The sequence below is a fragment of the Caloenas nicobarica genome, chromosome 3 (assembly GCF_036013445.1).
Source record: "Caloenas nicobarica isolate bCalNic1 chromosome 3, bCalNic1.hap1, whole genome shotgun sequence".
NCBI classification, from domain to species: Eukaryota; Metazoa; Chordata; class Aves; order Columbiformes; family Columbidae; genus Caloenas; species Caloenas nicobarica.
Genome location: NC_088247.1, coordinates 78,311,817 through 78,333,729, shown reverse-complemented (window position 1 = coordinate 78,333,729; position 21,913 = coordinate 78,311,817).

The following is a 21,913-nucleotide window of genomic DNA, read 5'->3' as shown; positions in this document are numbered from 1 at the left end:
TCTATATTTTAAGTCAGAGCTGCTAATACCGTTATTTTCTGAGGACACAGCCAACAAAAGTATCAAAGCTGCCTGAGGTTAACATGATGGTACCTCCCTTCAGCTTTGGCCTCCAGCTATAAGCAGCTTTGTGGTTACTCAGGGAAAATCTCCCAGTTCTTGAGAGTTTAAACCTTAGTTTAAGTGGATATAAAGGAGAACAGCTTTACACTACTAAGAGTTATTTCAAGAATGATGATGGTTTCAAGCACAGAGTCCTGTTCTTGTTCCCTTCTGAGAACCTCTGCTTAAACCCCAGGTGACTTTATCTGAGAAGCAGTTGAGAAGGGCTTGGGAGACACCAGCCAGTACACACCAGTATTGATAACTGGGACTGACAAAAATAGGATTCTGTTTCCAGATGTACCTCAACATCTTCAGCAAGATACAGTGAGACCAGGAGACATCCAACCTGAAGTTGGGTGGAACATAGTGAAAGAAAAGAAATCTCTGCCCTGGAGGATGGGTAGATCTCAGACCATGAGGCATTAAGGAATGAAGGTCAGTGATTCATTGCATTTCTTTGGAACCACTTAGCTTTATTAAGAATGGTCCATTATAAGGAATGAAAGAACAAGGTAATTTTGATACAGAAAGACAGGGAAAAAGGAAGCTGATACTCTCAGCAATTGAAACTCAGTGAAACTGGAAACTCTCTTGTTTAAAGGTTATCTTCTCAGAAACTTTTGTTTAATTTAACATGAATGCAATCAACAGTCTCTTTTTTTAATGAATTATTTTGAATAAATTTATAATATTTTCCCCAAAGCATCCAGGAACATGCCTGTGTTCGCATATTCAATGCTCATACATGTGGGAAATATGTGTTTAGTAACCCATTACTTTACACTTGCAGAGTGAAGGTATTTTTTTTTTTCATCTATCAGGCCGCTTGCAGTCTTTTTTGCTTAATTGAGTACATGTGTATTGTCTATATCTGTGATGGCAGAACCCCAAAAGGGATGTGAAATAGAGAAGTGGCTGGAATTTACTGAAGACCACCACTCATTCGCATGCTTCTGTTTGAAACAGGTGGATCTGGAGAGAGTTATTTTAAGCTTAAGTTAATGCTGACCTCAGCTGAAATAATTTGCCCTCTCGCTCTTCCTGCGATACAGAGTCAAGAGGGAGTTGTCTGACTATTCCGTGTGATTGTACACATCTGTCAACAGAACCAGAGATCCGAATGCAAAATGTAGCACTCAGAAACACCATGCTGGTTTCCAACACTCCCTGAAGGATGCGAGGACCATAAACCAGTGAATGGATTACAATAAGGCATAAATAGAGGATTTTTATCTGTGACAGATGTAATCCTGCTCCAGCACTGCTTATGTTATTTAAAGGAAGGCAGTCTCTATTTCAGACCAGCTCTCTGAATTTCAAATGAGAAAATAAGTCATAAGCAGTTTTCCATGTGAATAACTGTCAGCCTTGTTTGGAAGTGGTTTGCCAGTCTTGTTTTGAAGGAGCCTGGCCATTACCTGTCACAGAGCACCCCTTCCCCATCAGCACAAGACCAAGAAAGGGACCGTAGGCTTTCACATAACTTGCCACCCCAGGCAGGAAAAGGCTTGCTGTACTGCCCTGGCTTGCCACTCGAAGCCTGCATCACCACAAGTCAGCCAGGCTGGAAGAAGGTTCTGAGGAATAATGTCCCAAAGCCAAGAAGCAGGTGTGAGACATGCTTCTCGCTTGCGCAGACATACGCTACAAAATGTTGCAACCTTTCCTGTGTAATATCTCAATGTATAGTCATTAAGAAGGACAGAGTGGAGAGCGCACATAAGGAAAATGTCTCTTATTTGGAGACAGGAGCATGTACTTTCCCTTTGATACTGGCACATGCAAGGAAATACTGATGTGTGAACTCCAAACTGTCGATCGCAACCTGATAAGGAGACAACTTTGAAGAAGGAAGGAATTTTACCAGGTTTTAGGCTAGAAACATTTTTTAATTAATTATTCCCAGAAGCATCAAAGCTGGATTCTAGATGGCTGCATCTAGATTTCAGTGCACTGACAAGCCCTTCCAGGGAAATAAATTGAAAGATAAAGTTTGGGAGTTAAGGCTGTGGTAAGTTCAGGTAACGTGGACATACGGCATTGAGTTAGTTCACTCCTTTGGACAACCTCCGATGTACTCACATCTTTGGAGACAAGAAGGGAAATATGCATGTCAAATAGCTGTGCAAGGAGGTATAACTGAGTAGAAAATTCATATCAGTAAATGGCTGGTTTCTAACACTTTGAAGAGCTGGATTATTTTAGTTTTCCCTAAAAGCACATCCTGATGAACTCCAATGAAATCTAAAATATTCTAGACTCTTTAGCCAGCCAAGAGGCAATCACAGACATTGACTTATCATGGGAAACAAACCCGCAGAGTAGCTGGTGTCTAGGGTTTCAGGAACTGTTGTACTGTATTACCAGGCAAAAAATGGTAGAATTCAAGCAGGACAAAACAATTCTGTCACTGAAAAGATCAATTAAAAGAACCATACTGGTACAGGGCTGGTTATGTGCAGATTTTTGAAAGATTCATGCATTTAGCGAGATTAAGAATGATGTGCCTATTAGCACTGAGGTGAAATGAGGCAGTTTAAAATTTTTACTGAACTTCCAAACAAAAAAATACCCCACAAGTCCAGGTAACGTGGTCAATGAATCAACTTTTCATGGAAAGGGAGGAAGTTTTATTTCTCAAGACATCAAAAAACTAGCCAAAATCAGGAAATGAGTTGCAGAAAATGGACATACGTTGTCATGGAGATGCTTAAGATGAACTGAATGGCACAAAAGGCATTTTTTTCATCTCTTTTTCTATTCATCTTTAGCTGCAGAGACATATCATACTAGTATAACAATCCAGTGACTTTGTAGACTTGATATTTTGACAGAGACACATAAATATACCTCAATAAATTCCTCTCTTTCTCTCAGCCATTGTAGCTTAGATTTTCATACAGATCACACCATGCGCTGCTGTTCTGTTCCCAGCTGGGGAGACAATCGGTGACTTCCAGGTCAAATAAATTCAGCAGTGTCCAACAGCAAAAATAACACACTGACGCAAATCCGTGCACATATAGTCAGCTGTTGTTGAGTCCATGCTCAAGCTCAGTCCCATTGTTTGTATTGCCCTTTCCATACAGGTGCATGCAGGGACACATACATGGGCAGTAGAGCCATGCAGCCTGCGGCTGTCACATTTCTTACCCTGTTTTCTTAGCCTTTCACTTCCACTGCTCAGACCCTGGACATGTGAAATCTTGGGTTTTTCCTTCAGTGGCATCCAGAGAAGCAGAGAAGTTATTACCAAAGAAGCACATAGCTTTTCTACTCTCCAAGGGAGCCAATGGAGACAGAGGTGTATGGTTCCTTCCCTTTGCATATTCCAGAGTAAGGACAATTTACAAAAGAGGGAGTTTTCCTCATATCTATTTATAAAAGATTGGGTTTGTGCAGCATGAACTATTAATTTATGCATTTTCATGGTGGTGTTACTTAGATGTTACTGACTGTGAAGCTTTGATACCTACCACAATCGTGTAATTTCCACAGAAATAGGTAAAACTTGCCATACTCGTCAACTGCACAAGCTACTTCCCAGAGTGTATCTTTAGCAAGTGACACCCCAGGGGCTTGTAGGACAAGGCATTTGCTGCAGAAGTTTGTGGATGGTTTTGCAATCTGGAGACATATGAAGGCACTGTTGTTGCTCCAAGGTCAGCTCCCAAGAAGGCAGTAAAGGAAGATGCATAAGATACTGGTTGTGGATCACCCTGTCCCCTGCCACCCATCCAAAGTAAAGTACACTTGCACATCTTCTCCTCAGAAAAGCAGGCCATACCTTGTTATCTCCACTGAGAATGTCAATGCACTGAACCCAAACCCATCTCTCTTGTTTATAGTACTGGTGCATCTTTTCAGTCCCTGCCTGGGAAGAAAGGCTCACTGGACTTGCCATCATTCATTAATGGCACGAAGCATTTTACTGGTTCCAAACATGAGGGCATATTCGGTACAGCCAAGACAAGCTGCAAAATTCTTCTGCTTCTTCCATGACTTGTCATCACATGCCCTCTAGCCAAGATGTGGTTTAGAAGAATCAGTGGGTAAACAGCATGTGGAACAAATTATGTCTGGAAAGAGAAGAAATCCAAAGTGGTCCAGCGTGCCTTGCTGGCTCTTGTGTAGGGATCTTCTTCCTCATCTCTGGAGACAGCTGGTGGACAAGGAATCTTCTTTTATGGCTATTATCCTGTGCTCTTTGTTTTTATCTCCCAGCTGTACCTGCTAGTAAACAAGTGATGATTTTAGCACATGTGGCATAAAATCAGGTTTTGCAGAGGGAATAAAAATGCACCTCTCAGAAGGAAACCTCCAAGCCCATGTCAAGTTTCCTTTAGTTTGTTTTCTGTTTGTTACCACATGGTTGTATGTAACCTGTGTATGTAACACAATTACAGGTAACACAGTAGAGATCAAACTGTTTTCAATTATATGGATGCAAATAATATGACTTACACTCATATATTTGAGTAAATTGTCTACCTCTATTACAAATGACACAGATAAGCTTTTAAAATCAAATCCCTTTTCCTCTGACTGCTGATGTTTCTTTCTTTTATTTTAGGAGTGTTGAGTGGGCTTATTTTTTAGCTTGGACAATTAAGACAGAGTTGTCTTCTTTCCTGCTTTTCTAGTTCCTGTGTGCCAGAGAAAAGAGCTGGCTTTGATTTCAATGCAGAAGAATATTTCAATTCGGAATTACAGCAACAGAATTTTAACTGATATAGTTTTGTTAAATGTTATACATTAAGATCATAGCCTAGTCTGTAAACTCCACTTTAAAAACCACTGAAAATATTTAGAGTGCTCAGCAGTGGCAGTACGACAGGAAAGAAGAAAAGAGCAAAACCAACTGTGTCTGATTTCCCTTGCCCCTCTGTGTGTGGGATCCCAGTCATGAAGTTTCCCATCACCACCCCACTACCAGGCAAGGCCTCCCTCACCCCTCCAGGCACAGTGCCCAGGGAAGGGGTCCCTGCTTTCCCCTTGTCCCCGCTCTACTGCAGGGAGTCCTGCTGAAGCTGCAGGGTGTCAGGACCAAGCGGATGCTGGGGTAGGTGGGAGGGATGGGATGGAGAACCTGCCTAGGCCAGGATGGGGTGCTTGGAGGGAAACGCCAAGCTCCGTGTGTCACTCAGGAGGATATGGCTGGTGGGCAGCTGGCGTAGCCCCGGCCCTGCACCCAAATGGCTGAGTGAGGGGGTCTAGGGAAGCATGTCTGGAGCAGGAAGAGGGAAGGGGCAAGAGGAGAGGGCTCCTCTCCACCTCTGCACAGGTGCTGTGTCTCCTCCTTCTCATTTTCTGCATGGCTATTTGGGGCCAAATGCTGCATGGCAATAGTGTTTTTCCACAGAGATGGCATGGCACCTCGGCCCTCTGTGCTTAGCAAATGGTTCTCTCCTCCACGCACTTTCACTGTCCTCACCACGTGATCATTTACAAGAAAGGTCAATTAAGTTTCTTAGGAATAGTGAAGATGTTTCACTAAGATGAAGTGGCGGTCTTTCTCAAAATTCAGCTTCTTCCTTGCCCGGTTAGGATAGCAGCGGGAGAGTGACTTGCTGAGCCGTGCTCAGTGGTATGTCTGCAATTGTTCCTTAACCTCCCTCTACCGCCAGGACCATGCAACCAACTAATATTGGATCCCTGGGGAGAACTTACTCTGTGAAGCTTTGTCCTTTTAACCTTTTAATGCTCTTCCAGTTTAAGCTGTTTGTGGCAAGACCCAGACTTAAATTGCTGAACGCAGATGTCACAAATTGCTTTTCAATATGCTCTGGTGATGCCTGGAGCTGCTGACAAGACCTGAAAGGGTGAGTTTTAAAAGAAGATTTTAGTTTGGACAAGCTTTAAACTGCTTTCTCCTAGCTCAGCATCTGGTCCCATATGAGTGATGAACTGACAAGTACAAAGGGAAAATGAAAGTGCTTTCCCAAAGAATGGGCTCATGGCCTGTGAAACCCTTTGCCAAAAGGTGAAAGTAAGTGTTATAAAGAAACAGGGAATTCTGAAGAAGGTGGGAAGCCTCCTTCCATGGCAATTTTCAAAGAGCAATGAATGGGAAATGTGGAGCAGGACAGTTTGTAATTGCCTTCCACAAGATTACTGCTGTATTACTCCTAAGCAGCCCATGGAGAGGACTGCCAGATATGGAGATCTGAGAAAATTGAATGTGCCATCCAGTTGGTTATGGCAATTTTGGTCTTCTGATGAAGCTTTGATGGCTCAGCCAGGAGAGAGGCAGCCTTCAGAATGCTACCTTGAAAAGGCACTGCTGGTGCAGTACTACCATTACCAAAACCAACAAATGAAAAACATTTTTAGGAAAAGATGTGCCTCTTTGGTGCTTACCACCAGAGTGGCAGAGAACTGAATGGAAAAATCCTCCTTCCAGCGCTGCAACACATTCCTCGTAAGCACCACCACAAAAATTCTCCATCAAATCCTCTGGGCTTTAATGCAATGAAGACATGCACTAAAAATGCTTGGGGGCAATTACATCTTTATCTGTTTATTATCTTCTTCAGAAGTGTGTTCATCTGAGTGTTAATGTCCATGATTGGATATTCAGGTTGTATTCCTCTTTTAATTAAGGGAATGTCTGAATCCTATTTGACAAAGAATGCTTTTCTTTCTTCCTGCCCCTTACCCTCCTCCTTTCACTCTGATTTCTGGAGATGTCTGGGGTCACTGTGCTAATTATATTTGCTATTTCATTTTTATATCAACATTTATATTAGATATAAATCTACTAGGCATGATTCTAGTGCAGATGTCTAGTTATCTGCCATTTTTTTCCTGAAATGCACTGATCTGGTTGATTCCCTCACCATCAATTGCAGACCAGTCCAGACTGGGAACTCCCTAGTGGCAGGGCTAGGTGGGAAGGCATAAGTTTTTCCCTGCCAGCTGCTGCAGATTCACTGAGGCTGTGCCTGTGCCATCAGACCTCACTTTGTCCTAAACGCAATGGAGAAGCAGGGATGGAGGACATGTCCACCAGCCTGCCACCTCCCAGTGCTGGCATAACCTCTGCTGACTTTGGGGAAATGGCATCACAATTTGTGTGTGACTCAAGAATTTGGGGCCTGCTGGAGGGATTATGCTTAACAACTTTGGGTCATGCAGATCTAGAACTAGGAAAGGGACACAAAACAATACATCTGCCCATGCCCAGCAGAAAGAGGCAAACACCCTCTGCAGTCACAAATTCCCCAAGTCACCAAAGGGAAGACTTGGCTGCTTACATGCTCAGTTTTTGGAAAGGAGATCCAGCTCACCCTGTACTGTGCCTCTGAGAAAGCAAGGTACGAGCCCCCAGGACAGGGAGAGGGAGGGCACCCAGGTACCACCACCTCAGGGCCCAGAAAGCACTGCACACTTGAAAGCAATGGGGTTTGGAGCAAAGGACAAGCTGGGGGTAAAAGGAGCTGAACTGAGAATACCTCCACATTTGGTTAGGCTGCTGAGCAGAGGAAGGGAGCTGCAGGCTAGCAAAGGCATCAAAGCAAAGAGATCTCAGCAACAAAGTGCATAAATGCATTGGCACGAGCAAGGCAGGTCTCCTTGTCCTTGGTGAAACCAGACCCCTATCCTGATCAGACTCAGCTCTGTGCCTGCTTTCTGACTGCTGCTCACAGACTACATGTTTATTTATCTTTTAAATTCAAAATCTCTATGATAAACACTGGGTAGCACACAACACTGTGTTTACCGTTGCTTCTCCTGTGAGCAGATTTCTTAATTGTCTCAAGTGATGACTGTATGTTACATTAACGCTCCCAGTCCCCGTGAGACCTCACACTTGCCTGGCTTTCCTGCAGGGCTTTTCTCAGAGCAGATGGTTTTGCTCTCAGAGGCTGCATTTTTTCTAACAGGAGGCACTGTTACAGCCCAGCAGCTGAGTGGTCCCCAAGGCAGGTGTGGGACCATCTCTGGAAAGAGCCTTCTGGCAGGAGTGAAGACGTATCGTAGCTGGGGCTGCTGCCTACTGAGAGAGCAAAGGCCCACAGGACAGAAACAAAGCACGGCAGGCTGGGTACAACCCGTTCCTGCAACAACACATCTCAACCTTCAGCTTATTTTTGAGCAATGTTTAGCAATAACAAAAAAAACTTGATGAGTGCTGACTCTGTCTGAGCACTTTGCCTTCCTGTCTTTCACAACAGTGCTAGCTAATCAGGCAATTTTTATGTATGACAATGAACAACCCTTTCCTATAATGATTTTCTGTGCTCCTGGAGCACTTTGTTATATTGGACAGCACATAGAGACAATTATCCCCACTCTGCAAATGAGGAAGATGAAATACAGAAAAGTTATGCAACCAGGTCAAAGCCTAATTTCATTCACAGAAATAGGTAACAAAGGCCATAAAATCCAGACAGATGTACAGGATTGCTTGTTCTTTTTTCATGATGCCAACACTAGTTCATTCCCTAGCACACTGCACTAGATAGGGGCATTTATTACTGATAAGGTTCGTCTTCTGTCTTTAATTTTTCCTTACAAACTGAGCACTAACGGACATCTACCAGCCTTGAGAAGGCACTATGCAAATAGTTATTTAACCTTTTACCAATAGTTATGGTCATTTGAACACACACGTTTGTATATCTGACATGAACTCTGCATATGGAAACCACTTTGTGATCACACAAAGCAGCTGCTTTTGAAGTGTCATATTTTAAGGCTTTTTTTAAAGGCAAATGTCAAAGGAATGCCCTCTCAAGCCCCTAAAAGATTCAAGTGCATATATCTTGACTAATCTCTTGCCAAAGTTTGGTTTTAATTGGCATTTTTAACGTTTAATTACCATATATAAGTGCAGAAATGCGAGTCAAACCACAAAAATCTCCCTATTTCATTTCACACTCACAGTAAATTACAGTAAAATTGTCAAAAGCATGTATTTTTTCACAACCCTCTGTCTTGAGCAGGGACAGTTATAGTTTTTGCATCAAGGCCACTCTGCAGTAAAGCTATTTCTCCTAAAACCTCCTATTCTTAGACTAAGGGAAGAACTTGGTGAGATGCTGTTTCTCAAAAATAGTAACAATATGTGTTCAGTAAAGCAGCAGGGGTAACCACAAGGGCTTCCAGCAAAAAGATTTGACTTATATGTAGCAAAGCATTTTCACCAACATTTTGGAAACAAAGTCTTGGGGATGAATTCAACCTCTTAGTTCCACCAGCTCCAAACTTGAAATACCTTTGGGTGCTGACCATGACTGATGCTCCTGGGACTTATTTCAGTTGTGCCAAACACACATTGTCCTTCCTGTCACACTGGGAATTAGGGATGCTATCTGAAGGTCAGGCTGGCAGCAACTCAAAAGTCAGTTGCCTGCTAATGAGTTGCCACCTCTGATGAACTGATCGTGATGGTTTTCAGTCCTTTCAATTATGAAGATGTTGCCCACCTAATCCTATGACTGCCCACAACATGTATTTCCACTAACTTTAATGGCCTTTGGAATGGCCCAAGGGAGTGGGTTCTGGACCTTAATATAAATTTGCCCTCAGGGATGGAGAGGCACAGCCAGTCTGTGAGCACCTTAAGGGTTTAACGCTTTGGTAGACTGAAGGCAAAGTTTGCTATGGAAGACTGCATCCCACGGCTCTGTGGTAGAGAGTGTACAGGGCAGAGGGCAGTGCAATGGCAATGAGGGTTAAAATGAAGTCCCAAGAAACAAAAAAGTGAGAAATAGTGAGCCAGGGACTTTAAAGAGGCAATGATATGCAGTAACCTAAATCCACCTGAGTCAGCAGCCACCAAATATGTTGTGAAGTGGCTTCTCTCTGACTGCTCCATAGCCCCTCACCCTTTCTTTTCACTGGATAGAGTGGAAACGTCACACAAACATGGGCTTTAAACTGGTAGCGATGAGCAGTGCTTGGCAGCCACATGCGGTTACCCCATGAGAAGAAGGAAAACCCCACTGTTAGAGATAACAGGCAGCACCATGGCTGTAACCGAGGTGGAGTACGCCATGTGCAGATGGAGAGGTTGTGGCCTTGGTGGTGTGCTTGCCTTGGAGCAGTGGCTTAGCCTCCCACCTGAGGCACAGATATAAAAATAGGCATCTTTTCCTCAGGGCCTTGCTAGCAGCTGACTAAAACCTGGTCTGAGCACTAGTGCATTTTTTTTCCCCCAAGGTTTTAAATGTTTGGGGTTTTTTTTATTGTCATGTTATGCTGCATAAGAAGTGTAGTCCTCTGGCAACAGGGCAGAAACATCGTGGGTGACAGATAGGAAAGCTTGCCCGCTCCATTCTCCCCATCATTTCTGGATGGATGAGCATGTCTCTAAACCTGTTTCGCTCTTACCATTCACACATGAGATGGGGCCAAGGCAGCTCAGCTGAAAGCCACCGCACATAGTCTGTGAGAAGAGAGGATTTCTCCTCTTGCTCGCAGTGTACTCACTGACATTGGTGAGAAAGGGGTTTGAGTCACAGGGTTTGACAGAGATTGCAGCATGTCCTTCCCCTCGTTTCTGCAGTGCCATCGACCCCCAGCATGTAATGCAGCACCCCAAATGGAGAGCAGACCCACCCAGGGTGGGGACCCTCGAAGGACTCGCTTGCAGCTGCCCTGTCCAGCCTTCCTCTGCTGGCTATGATTTAATCTGACATCTCAATGTTGCCAGATTTTATTTTGCATCCATTGTCCTGTGATAGCTGATGGTTTAATGAGAGCATAGCTGTGGAAACAAATGGTTACCTGAACAGTTGAGGCTTATTTTCTCATTTCTTTTTTTTTTCAACAAACACATTTCTGATTTTCCTAGGGAAAAAAAAGAAAAAAACACCAAACAAACCAAGAAATTGAGTTTGAAAAGAAAGCAACCTTTTGTTTTGTTTTGGTTTGGGTTTTTTTTAAGCCAGTCTAATTGTTTGGGGGTGAGAAAAGGCTGGGTGCCAAGGCAGTTGTAGGGTTAGGAGGAATGCCGCTGGAAAGACCCCTCTTCTTCTCGGAAGAACTTCAGGGATTTTGAGAAACAAGCACATTTCTCATTAAGTGCCTTTGCACACTGGTTTTATTTATGCTGCAGCTATGTTTGTTGACGCATTTGCTATCTTGTCTGGCCACCTGCTTAATCTCAACCTATCAAATGTGGGTTTGTGGTGATGTGGCAGCAGATAGATACTGTTGTTCCAGTAAATCTTTTTTACAGTGTTTGTCTTTGTTTATAGTGTGAAGTAAGGGACTCTGAAGGAATCCAGAAAGCCAGAGGTTCCAAAGACTTTGCAGATAACTTGTGGAATAGACTCACCACAAATCTGACTGAAGCCAGTGGGTTACCCACTGTAGCTCCCGCAGCGGCTTATCTGGGGAGGTGCACCACAGACCGAGGTTAGTGCTGCCGAGCTGCTGCACAGTGCAGACAGGTTGTCCAGACTGTCTGCTCTGTTTCATTGAGACCTTTGTCATTAGATCAAAACCAGTTTGCTTATATGTGATTTTTTTTGCCTCTAAACCTTTTTAGAATCTGACTGGAGGTACTCACTCATTGCCCTGCATCCACCACCTATTCCTTAGAGATCTATGCAAAAAAGATGTCAGCGAATAGATAAAGATATATAGATAGACAAGCGAGAGCTGATTGCAATTGCTTTAGCATACTTTTTTTACTCTTCAGATTTTTTTAAAAAGGATTTAAAAAAACGAGGTAAGTAAATCAAGGTCTGCAGAGGAACTGAAATCTTGCAATGGAAGCTAATGGCATCAGTCTTAAACAAAATGTGCTGTAACAATTCCCAGAGCAGCCAGAGATGACCAGAGCTGGAATGTTCCCCTCTTTGCACCTGAGTTCATTCCAGATAGATGACTCCAGCTCTTCAGTCATTCATGTAGTGTGTCCCTGGGACCACCAGTACAGGAGATGGCAACATTCTGTACCTGATCCTGCCTGTAACAGCCAAGAACCTGAGTACAAAACCAAGAAATCTTGTGGCTTGGAAATCACAGTTGTTGAAAGATAAACCGAATTTCTGGATAGGCTGCATATGATCCTAATTCCAGTTAGGATGTGTACAGGGAGTGAACTTGTCTCTTTCAGTATAAAAGTTGAAGCTGGTATGGACAAAGCTAAAGGCATTGGTCCTCTCACTTAGAGGCCGCAACAGTCCATAGGCACACTGGAATATCTCCAGCTAGTGCCATGCAGACTGGCACATCCATGAAGCAGACAGCTACGAGGATGTGTCCCAAAAGCAGGGTAAGGTGTTAGGAGCTCCTCTGGTCAACAGCAACATGGGCACTATTGCAGCAGGCTGGCCACCCGTGCTGCAGGGTGCGCCCCTTTTCAGCACATCCCAGCCACTCATGGGAGCCAATGAGCTCCCTGTGACTGCACAGGCTGCACCTGTCAAGGGCAGTGGATGATTTCAAAACAGCAGAAGTTGTTCGGAGGCCAAACACTGTTTCTAAGTCAGTTTTCTGCTTATAAGCAGGTCATATACAAATTCCACCCCAACATGCTCTCTTTGCAAGAACGTGGGAGGTTCATTTTAGAGAGATTAATGAGTGCTTTTTCAAGTTGCTGAACTTGTCTTAGTGTGTCCTCGAGCTGGGCACGTCCTTTTATTTGGTTGGAGCCGAGGCAGGTTAGCTCCTCCACCTGTGCTTGCTGAGAGCAACCTCGAGGTGTCCGACAGTACCACCGTCAGGCTGTGTTTGTCATTCCCTAATGCAGCTGACACTGTGATACATTTTCTGCCAGGTGAAATTTAGAGGCACATTAACGTGCTTGACAGGAGCAGTGAGTCACAAACGGCTCCTGAGGAGAAATGTCCACACTGTGGAAAATGTTCCAGTGTTTTTTAGGCTGCAGTTTGATACACACACTAATTATATTTGCAGTCTCACAGATACACCCCCCCCAAAAAACCCAAAACATAAAAATGCATAGGCTTCCTAGAAACACAGCTGACTTTGCTACCTGAATTTTCTAGACATTTCTGTCTTCTTTAAATAACCAAAACCAAAATTGACTATGAGACTCACTCTTCAAGCCCACTATTCTGCTACTAATTTCAGAACTGGTCTATGCCATGACGGTTGGTGGGGCGCCTGCTCCAGGGTCAAATCAAGAGTCAAGAAGCAGCAACCTTTCCCTGTCTGTACTTGCAGATATATGCCTGTTTGTCCCACAGAGTTTCCTGTGCTGTTGGTGTTGGCAGTGGAGCTGTATGTGTTGCAGTCTGGGACTGCCCAGGGGCTTGGCTTGGCAATTTGCTCTTAGTGGCCCCGCAGAGCAGGAGAGGAGAGGATGCAGCACCCCAGGGTCCTGGCTGTGGTACCTTGCAGGGACTCTGGTACTGTTTCTCATCAAGGACCAGCTCTTTCCCAGTTACTGCACAAGTGAGGCATCACCACTCAGCTGATTTCTGGCAGGGTTCCCCAGAGACAGACCACTTCCAGCCCGACCTGAGAAGGTTCTGGGAGTGATTTGAGCATAGCAGGCAGCTCGGGAAGAGCAACTGGTACTGGTTATCTCTGGTCATTTGCTTTAGAAAGAGGAATTATTCCTAGCTGGTAGTGATGATTATTGTCAGAGATGTTTGAAATTAAGGTTATTAGCACTGCTGGTATCTCTAACTTGAAAGTGACCATGGCTGGAAAGGAATCTTTCTGTCAAAATGTTAGTTTTGCTGGTTCAGTTTCATCTTCTAGCTAGTAGCATAGCTAAGCCACATTAATCACTTCTTTTCTTCTCTTGCTCTCTCTCGCTCTATGTACTTGTATGGCTCTCGTCACACTCATATCTGAGCGCCTCTCCCTAAGGAATTTAAAAGTAAAAATAACTCTCTATCTCCTTTCCCAGGCTGGAGAACTGCCTCCAGTTTACAGTTTCCTAAAAGAGCACTACACATACTTTATCCCAAAAGAGCTCTTTTCCTCGGCAGGAGTATGTGGTGTGAAAGCTATATCAAACAATGGCTGAAGGTAAGCAGAATAGGGAGAAAATGTTATATACTCCTTTGTGACAGTGCTCATTTCAGCATTCCCCAAGCCAGCACTGGGAAGCTCTTGCCGCTCAGGGGTCTTGCAGAGGGGGGTGTGGGACAAGAGGCAGGAGATGGATGAGGTAGGAAATGGAGGCATGAAGCTTGTCTGCATGGGATGCCATGGACTCCATTAACTAGCTGCCCAACCTCTGTAAGAGTTTCTGTAGACAAGATGGAAAAGACAGTTTTAAGGGACACAACAGGGCAGGTCTAGCAGCACTCCCACCTTGAAGAGAAAAAATAGCACTGCAGAGGTTAGCCACTGCTATGTGCTTAACAAACTCCTGGAGCGTCAGTATGGTTAAAGGGAAAGAGAAAACAAGAAAATCCTTTGTCCTGGGTCCTGTCCTAGGAAGCCACAAAATCCTTTGACCTGAGTCTCATCCTAGAAATATAGCAGGAATGTGATTTCTGCTACATTTGTGTAGTCTTAAATTACACCACAAAAGTTGCAAAGGAAATAGGTATTTACCTGCAGTAGTGCACCTATTTAATTCAAGTGCAAAATGTTTTGACATGCATTAGTTAATGCTGTAGGCCACTATGAAGATGTAAAATGCTATGTATGTGCTAACTACTATTATTATTAAAGCTAAGTTGAATAATGTAGTAAAGATGCTGCGGAGTAATTAAAAATAAACAGAATTTCTTCCAGTTGTTTGAGGGGAAGGAGCACAAAAAGATTAATGCCTCTTATAAAGAATTAGCAAACCGTTAACTGCACTTGCTGTAGGGAGATAAGTGTTTGTCTCCTGGCAAAAGACCTTTTCCTAGACAGCCCCATCCATTAGATACTTCCAATTAAATTGAACAACATGTTTATTTTTACAGATGCTTTATTGCTAGATACTGATGCTAACAATTTATATTAAAATAATTGGGAATCCTAAATCCTTGAAAGTAGTGCCACTATAAAGGAAGGTATTTGGCAACAAAGCCCACCTGATAGGTCCTTGGGCAGGGAGCTCAGGAAGCATTCCCAGCTACACTGCAAATGTAAGGAAGTGCACTTCAATAAATTTATACCACCACTACACTTCTACCTCTACAGTCATTTCTGCCTTGTCACTGGCTTCCCATGAAGTGATGCAGGCCTTGATGCCCATCTCATGTACAATCCCACATATCCCAAAATGACAAGCTTCCATTGGTATCAGTAGTATATACAGGGGCAGAAATATGAGAAAAAGGTAACATATATAGCCAGTATTCTGTACTAACAATGACACATTCTTCAGAGGAAGCTGCAAAAAACTGTTGGTCAGGTGTTTGAAACAGTATTTTCAGAGTGGCTGAAGAGACGTGACTTGGATTTTCAGGTGCTTCTTGGTGCCTAGCTCCATTCAATGCAGCAAGCAGTGAGAAGTTAACCAAACAGTCAACAAATGCTTTTGATCACTCATGTACAAAAAGGGCCAAAGAACCTTACAGTACTTGTTTAGAGCAAAACATAGCTGGGCTATTACACACTATTCTGTCTGTAACATAAATTCCTATTTAGAAAAATATGTGCCCTTGTGTACACTTCTACTTGCTAAGAGAAAGCTTACAGCATATGGAAGAATTTTCCTTAGACTTCTCTGGTATGTAAATGCCTGGTAAGCGGCAACATGCATTGTTGATATGGCAGCCAAATCCCCAGGTGATTCAAATTTGAAGGAAGCATCTGAGCCAACTGATGTGTGTACGAGTGCATCTGAAATCAAAGAGCTCAACCCGGAGAGCTTTGCGATGTATCCCTTTTGGGGAAGGAAGGGAGGCCTCTGCATTGTTCTCTGGGAGTTCAGAGCAAGCTCACTGAAATTGAATTAAGCCTTTAAAAGCAATCTTTAGCCTGTTATAGCTGAGTGGTTGAACTCTGTGTGAGGTTACATACAGAAAGAAGTTATTTTGCATTAGCAGAGTAGATTAGATTTTCATATTTTACTCTTTGTTGTGACCTTGACTACGCATAAAATGACAGCCAGGTAAGACCTCATCAGGGCTTTCTCCTTAGGGAGAAATGGAAAGAAGTGTGTGACAAAACTCTTGATTCCACCATTATCTGGGAGAAGACCCTCAGAACCAGCACTCCTCCACTCCCACATGTTGTGGCTGGGAGCCAGAGCTCTCTTAACCCCTTTCCTTGCTTAGATCACTTATAAAATCATCATAACATTGCACAATTTCAGAGTAGACTTGAGCCTTAATTAATGCTGGTCCTTGATAAAATGACTTTTTGCTATTTCCTACTGAACTGGCTTGATGCAATAAACGACAGATATACGTTGGAATAAGGGGTAATCTGGAAACTTTCCTCAGGAATTGCCTACAAAAAAGCATTAACACTTTACTGCTCCAGCAAACAAAGCAGAGCAGCCTCAGAGTGTAAGGGCAGCTAGACTGATGTGAAATTGTCAGTATACCTATTCCTCAACAGCAACTTTTACTGAGGCTCTTAGTGCTATGCATCTCTCTAGCAGAACTTCATCCATCTGCCAGCTCCAGCCCTGCTCTGGGTAACGCAGACCAGGAAAGGGAGCCTTGGAAGCCGGCTCAGGCATCAGCTCTAGTGGTGGGACTTCACTCTGCACCAAACCACCCGTAATTGCCTGTTTTCATACATCTTCATGTTGCAAGTATTCCTTGCATCTGATCCTACAACCAATGATGAAGCCAGCATTCCCACTGAGATCAAAAATCATTTTGCTTTAGCAAGAATGCATGTTTGTCTAGTGTTTCTGTGTATGAGTATTCCTTAAATGTATTACAATTTGTGTTACAATTAAGCATGCTTGCTAGTTAATAAAAACTGACTCCCCCAAATCATATACTTCTTTAGTTTAGGAATGCTCTGGTGCCATTAGCTGGTGGGAGACTTGGCTGACATCCAGTGTTTCTCATTTGGGACAATCTCTTAAAAAACCACACTATTTAAAGTGAAGTTGAGTGAACTGCTTCAGTACCTTTCATTGGACATTCAAGGTGGGGTTCATATCACTTAGCATTAAATGATGAAGAGATATAGGATTCACTAAGCTAAGTGCCTGAGGCAGATCAAGAGCCTGTGAGGCCTGTGTCTCTCCATTGACAACAGAAAAAACCTAAATGACTAACTCAGACTAGCGTGTCTGGTTTTTAGACAGCTTAAGTTACCATATTCAGGATATAAGAAAAGTACTGTGTGGTTCTGCAGTCAGCTGACATGAATCTGAACCCCTGCTAGTTGGAGGGAACCTGCCATCTCTCACTCCCTACCCTGACTGTTCCTTCCCCAAAATAGAGAAGAGGAATCTTTCCTCCTTCCCCCCACCTCCTCCCCGCCCCCTTTTTTACCTTTATTCTTTTCTTGCAAGATTACCTTAAAGGTACCTGATCTGTCTGGACATATAGCCCACCCCCACCCCGAAAGCTACTGGCAGCACTAAGGGCAGAGGCAAGATGAATCCAGGCCTGTTTAAGCCTATCATGAAACTGCATAATCTGTTTGAAGCAAAGTTTCATTCTGCCTAAAGCTTGTTTATGCAGGAAGATTTTATTAGTCCCATTGATAAAACATGTAGAGTCAAATAATATATTTTACGTCAAACTGGGCTTTTTGCATGAGCGTTCTTGTTCAGGAATAATAGTGGTAGTTTTCAACTTAAATTAATTCTAAACCATCATTGACTAAACAGAAGGAGTAAAAAGAGAGAGAAAAAAAAAGCAAGCACCACAAGGAAAACACGTTCTTCTTTCCAGATAAATAAATTCACACCAGGAATTATTCCAGTAAAACTAAATCATTTTGAATTCGTGCCTTTGTTTATGCCACTGTAAATTTTCCATGTAGACAACCCCTTATAGGGAAGTTACATTTTACATTATAATGAGGTTACAATGTGCTAATCCCCTTGGACTGAAGCAATTATCACCTGCCTGCTAGGTGTTAAAAGCAACATTACAAGGGGATTATTTTCTCTTTTGTTCTAACTGAGACCTGGTCTACCTTCAAATTCACACTGGTTAGACTAATTCAGGAGGGAGTTCGCATTTTGCCTCCTCTGCGTCAGTTACGTATTGCATTAATAAAACTGGACTCAACGACAATTCCCTTGATATGATGTAATTCAAACTAGCAAAACTATTATTTCTGTGCTACCTGGCCATTCACCCTTATTCTCTAGCCTCAGTTATTTGATTTTATTTGTAGCACACTTATTTTATATTTGTACGTTTCCACAGCCTTGCATTGAAGCACAGCTAAATATAAGTGAGGCGAGTTTGGGACATTTTCAGTCCCTGGAATGACACATGGCAAATATAGGTGCCACAAGAAGTAGGTCAGCAATTGGCCTTTTCTTTCCCTTCTCACTCAGTGCAATCAAATAGTTCCAGGGGATAGCTGGCTGTCAGAGATGTAGTCTTTTTAGCAAGTTATAAACATCTAGCCATTCGTAGAGCTCTTCCAGCTTCCATGTCAGATTTCACAGCAGTAATGAAAGGTTGCTGCCTTGAGTCCTGGGTGAGTTCCAGTTACATTATTACAGTTTACATATCTCAGTTTCCTTATAACTTATTTATATGAAGTACCGATCACAAACCTTTTGTGTAGACATGCATCCAGTTTAGAGGCATCTGTCTACCACTTCAGAGCAGATTGTGGTTTAGTGATGGTTGAGTGATCTGTACCCATGCACACATCACACGTAAACACACATCAGTCCTCATCTACAGTCTCACTGAACACAGACAAGGAGAGAAATACCCACTCTGGTGTGTGCCTCAGATCTATACTGATCTGGCGGTTTGCCACTTACTTCAAAGCTAGAAGATTTTTTTGGCACGAGCCATTACTTGCCATTCTGCTGGTTGCGTTCATAATGCTGCCAGGCACAATTCAGACCCGCTGCTCTGGGACATCTCCTCCTACCTTCCTCTCCACACTTCCTCATGAGTTGCAGGAAAGAGAGTGTTTCTGTAGCCAGGCAATTAATGACCATGCACAGTTGTGTTGGACTTGCTTAACATTTTGAGAACATTGTCTTATTTGGATGAAAGGCACCACATAGTACCAACGTCCATATAATTTGTTGGTCATAATGTATCCAGAGACTCCTAGAAGGCCAACTATATCATTCCTATTGTTTCAGCCACTTGGAAAAATTTATGCAAATTTTCTCAAATAAAAATATAATTTATTGTGGCTGTGTAAATGCTCTTCGTGAGTCTGAGTCCTGCTGACACTGTCAAGAAGAAAGTTAATGCCAGAAATCTTTGTAAAGCCATCTTGAAACCCACTTCATCTTCTTCTTACTGGTAAGCTCAGCTCCATACTTAGTGCAACCAGTGTAAGACCAGCACATTTAAAAGCAGTATGTGACATCAGTTAAGGTAGTACTCAGCTTTTACCTCTCACATTCCTACCAATTTCATAGTGAACATAACCCAGCTATGCTACAGGTGCATTTTTCCCTGTTGGATAACAGTGTGGCAAAACTCACTCAGACTTTCTGATACCACTGCTCTATGTGGTGACACAAAGCAAAGCCCAACCAAAATTAGAAAGAGGATTAAGATGAGTTTGTGGTTGGTTTGTACTGTAGGAGTACTGCAAACATCTTGCAGTGGCTTGTCTACCATTCTTAGTTGTGGCACAACAAAATTGAGTACGTACAGAACTCCAGGCAAGTTCCAATGCCTGTGAAGCCCAGACAGGTGCAGACCCATTTAGAGGGAACGCAGACAATGTGTTGGATAGGTGTTGTCTCTTTTAGTAAAAGGTTAAAAGAAGAAAGAGAAGGGACTGTGGCCGAACTCTCTCAGTCATCTCCTTCCAGTGTAGCAGCATCATGAAATAAGGCAAAGAGTGTGGCAAGGAGTGGGTGTCATCACAGTAAGTGTTCATCTATGGTAAGTGTCTGTGAGCATGCAGCAAAAAGACTGGCTCCATGTCCTGCTTTGCTGGTGGCCGAGTCCTGAGGAGACACTGCTGCTGCTGCCTCTATGGAGGAGAAGGTGGGAAGCGGGGAGAGGAGCTGTTAGCACTGAAAACAGAGAGGTTACTCAGTTATCTTTGCAAGCCCCCGAAATTCTTGTGATGGAAGTTGTTCAGCCTCTCCTTCCTAGGAGGCCACAAGTAGTCCATATTCTGCCCCTGAGGAGAAACAGGAGCCACCTCTGGCCCATGGTGAAGAGCAAAGGAGAATGCTCCATCTAAACGAGCCATTGACTGAGCTGAAGTCAGTGAAGGCATGTGGCAACATACAACTGAGAAGTGGCAACCCATCCAGATGACTCCTCCACCGGCACGCTTCATTATCACTACTATTTATTTGTTTAGGAACTAAGCATCTGTAGGATTCTTGCTTACAAAATTAGAAGAAATGATTATTATTTTTTCCACAACTGGTTGCTTGAGTCACATCTGGTCTAAATCTAGTAGGAAGCCAAAACTGGAACTGTCAGCACTGCTGAAGGATATTTTCTTCTGCTGATTAATGATGGCAAATGTAACCCTGATGGGATCCCTGCCTTTTGCCTCAGAATAAACCCCGGAGCTCTATATATTGTGTGTGGCTTCCCCGAAATTCTGCCCACTTGTGCCACTTTAATGAGGAATGCATTAGAGATGTTCTTTGTCAACAAAGAACTTACAAAATCTTTAACTCAAATAGATGGGAGGGAAGGGAGGGGGAAAGCTGTAGAGCCAGCTGTGGTGGAGGTGGGAGGAAACAGCACCTCTAAGTGATTCACACCCCACTAGTTCATATCTTTGCTGGTTTTCCTTCTGCCTGCTCTACCTGTGACACCACTCTGTGACACCAGACTGGCTCCTAGTGCTCCTGCCAGGAGGAGAAGGCAAGAGCGTATAAGGCAGTGACTGTTTCTGGGGCAGCCCTTTTAACAAGGCCAGTCATTGTCCCCATCGTGCCTACTTCCCCAGTGGCAGGAAGAGCAATAAGGCTGGTTTTATGGATCCATACATGACTGGGGAGCCTTTGAACAGTGCTCACTCTGCTCTGTCCTTGCATTTCCCTCTTCCTTTAGCCATGTCTTAGAGTTGCTCCTAGATTCAATGGAGAACATTACTGGAGAAAATTCTTCTGACTACGAGCATCAGAAGCGCTTTTCCCTCTGGTTGAGAAAAAGGCAGACCATTAGCATACTTGTCTGCTAACAGTCCCTTCAAATGGCTGGAATTCTTGGCCAAACATCAATGAATTCATGTCAGTCTGCACATGACATGATCTTCCCAAAGGTCATAATTTTTGAAATGGTTTTGGTTGCCTCTGAATGCCTGGCTTGTGGCACGCATGCTCTGAATTGCAGTGCCAATCTTTAACTTCAGTTCTTGTAAACTTCATGCAGACTTGTGAGCCTCTAGCACTACTCAGAGACAGGCCATCTTCTCTATAGTTGGGACTGCACAGCTGACAATACCCCAAAGGAAGGAGTAGGCATTCATGGAAATGTGACTATAAGTGTGCAATAAGTCTCTGTCCAGGCATGCAAGAACAATGTTGCAGAAATCCTTGAATGCATGGAGTCTCAGTCACTGAGTGCTGATCATCAGCTCATACCAAAGGTATTCGAACCTCAAAAGATTATTTATTGTTCAGGGAAAACTTGTTCTTGCCCCTTTTTCTTTAAAACTTGTAATGATTCAGTGTTCTGTAACTGTAAACCTCCATCTTTTCAGGGTCATAAACTCTCTGTGCTGCTGCAATAATATTGAAAGAAGCAGTTTTCCCTGCTCATGTCATGTCTTGTGCACTTAGGACTGGGTGAGGTGGTTTGCAGTTGGATAGCAAGGCAGATGATAC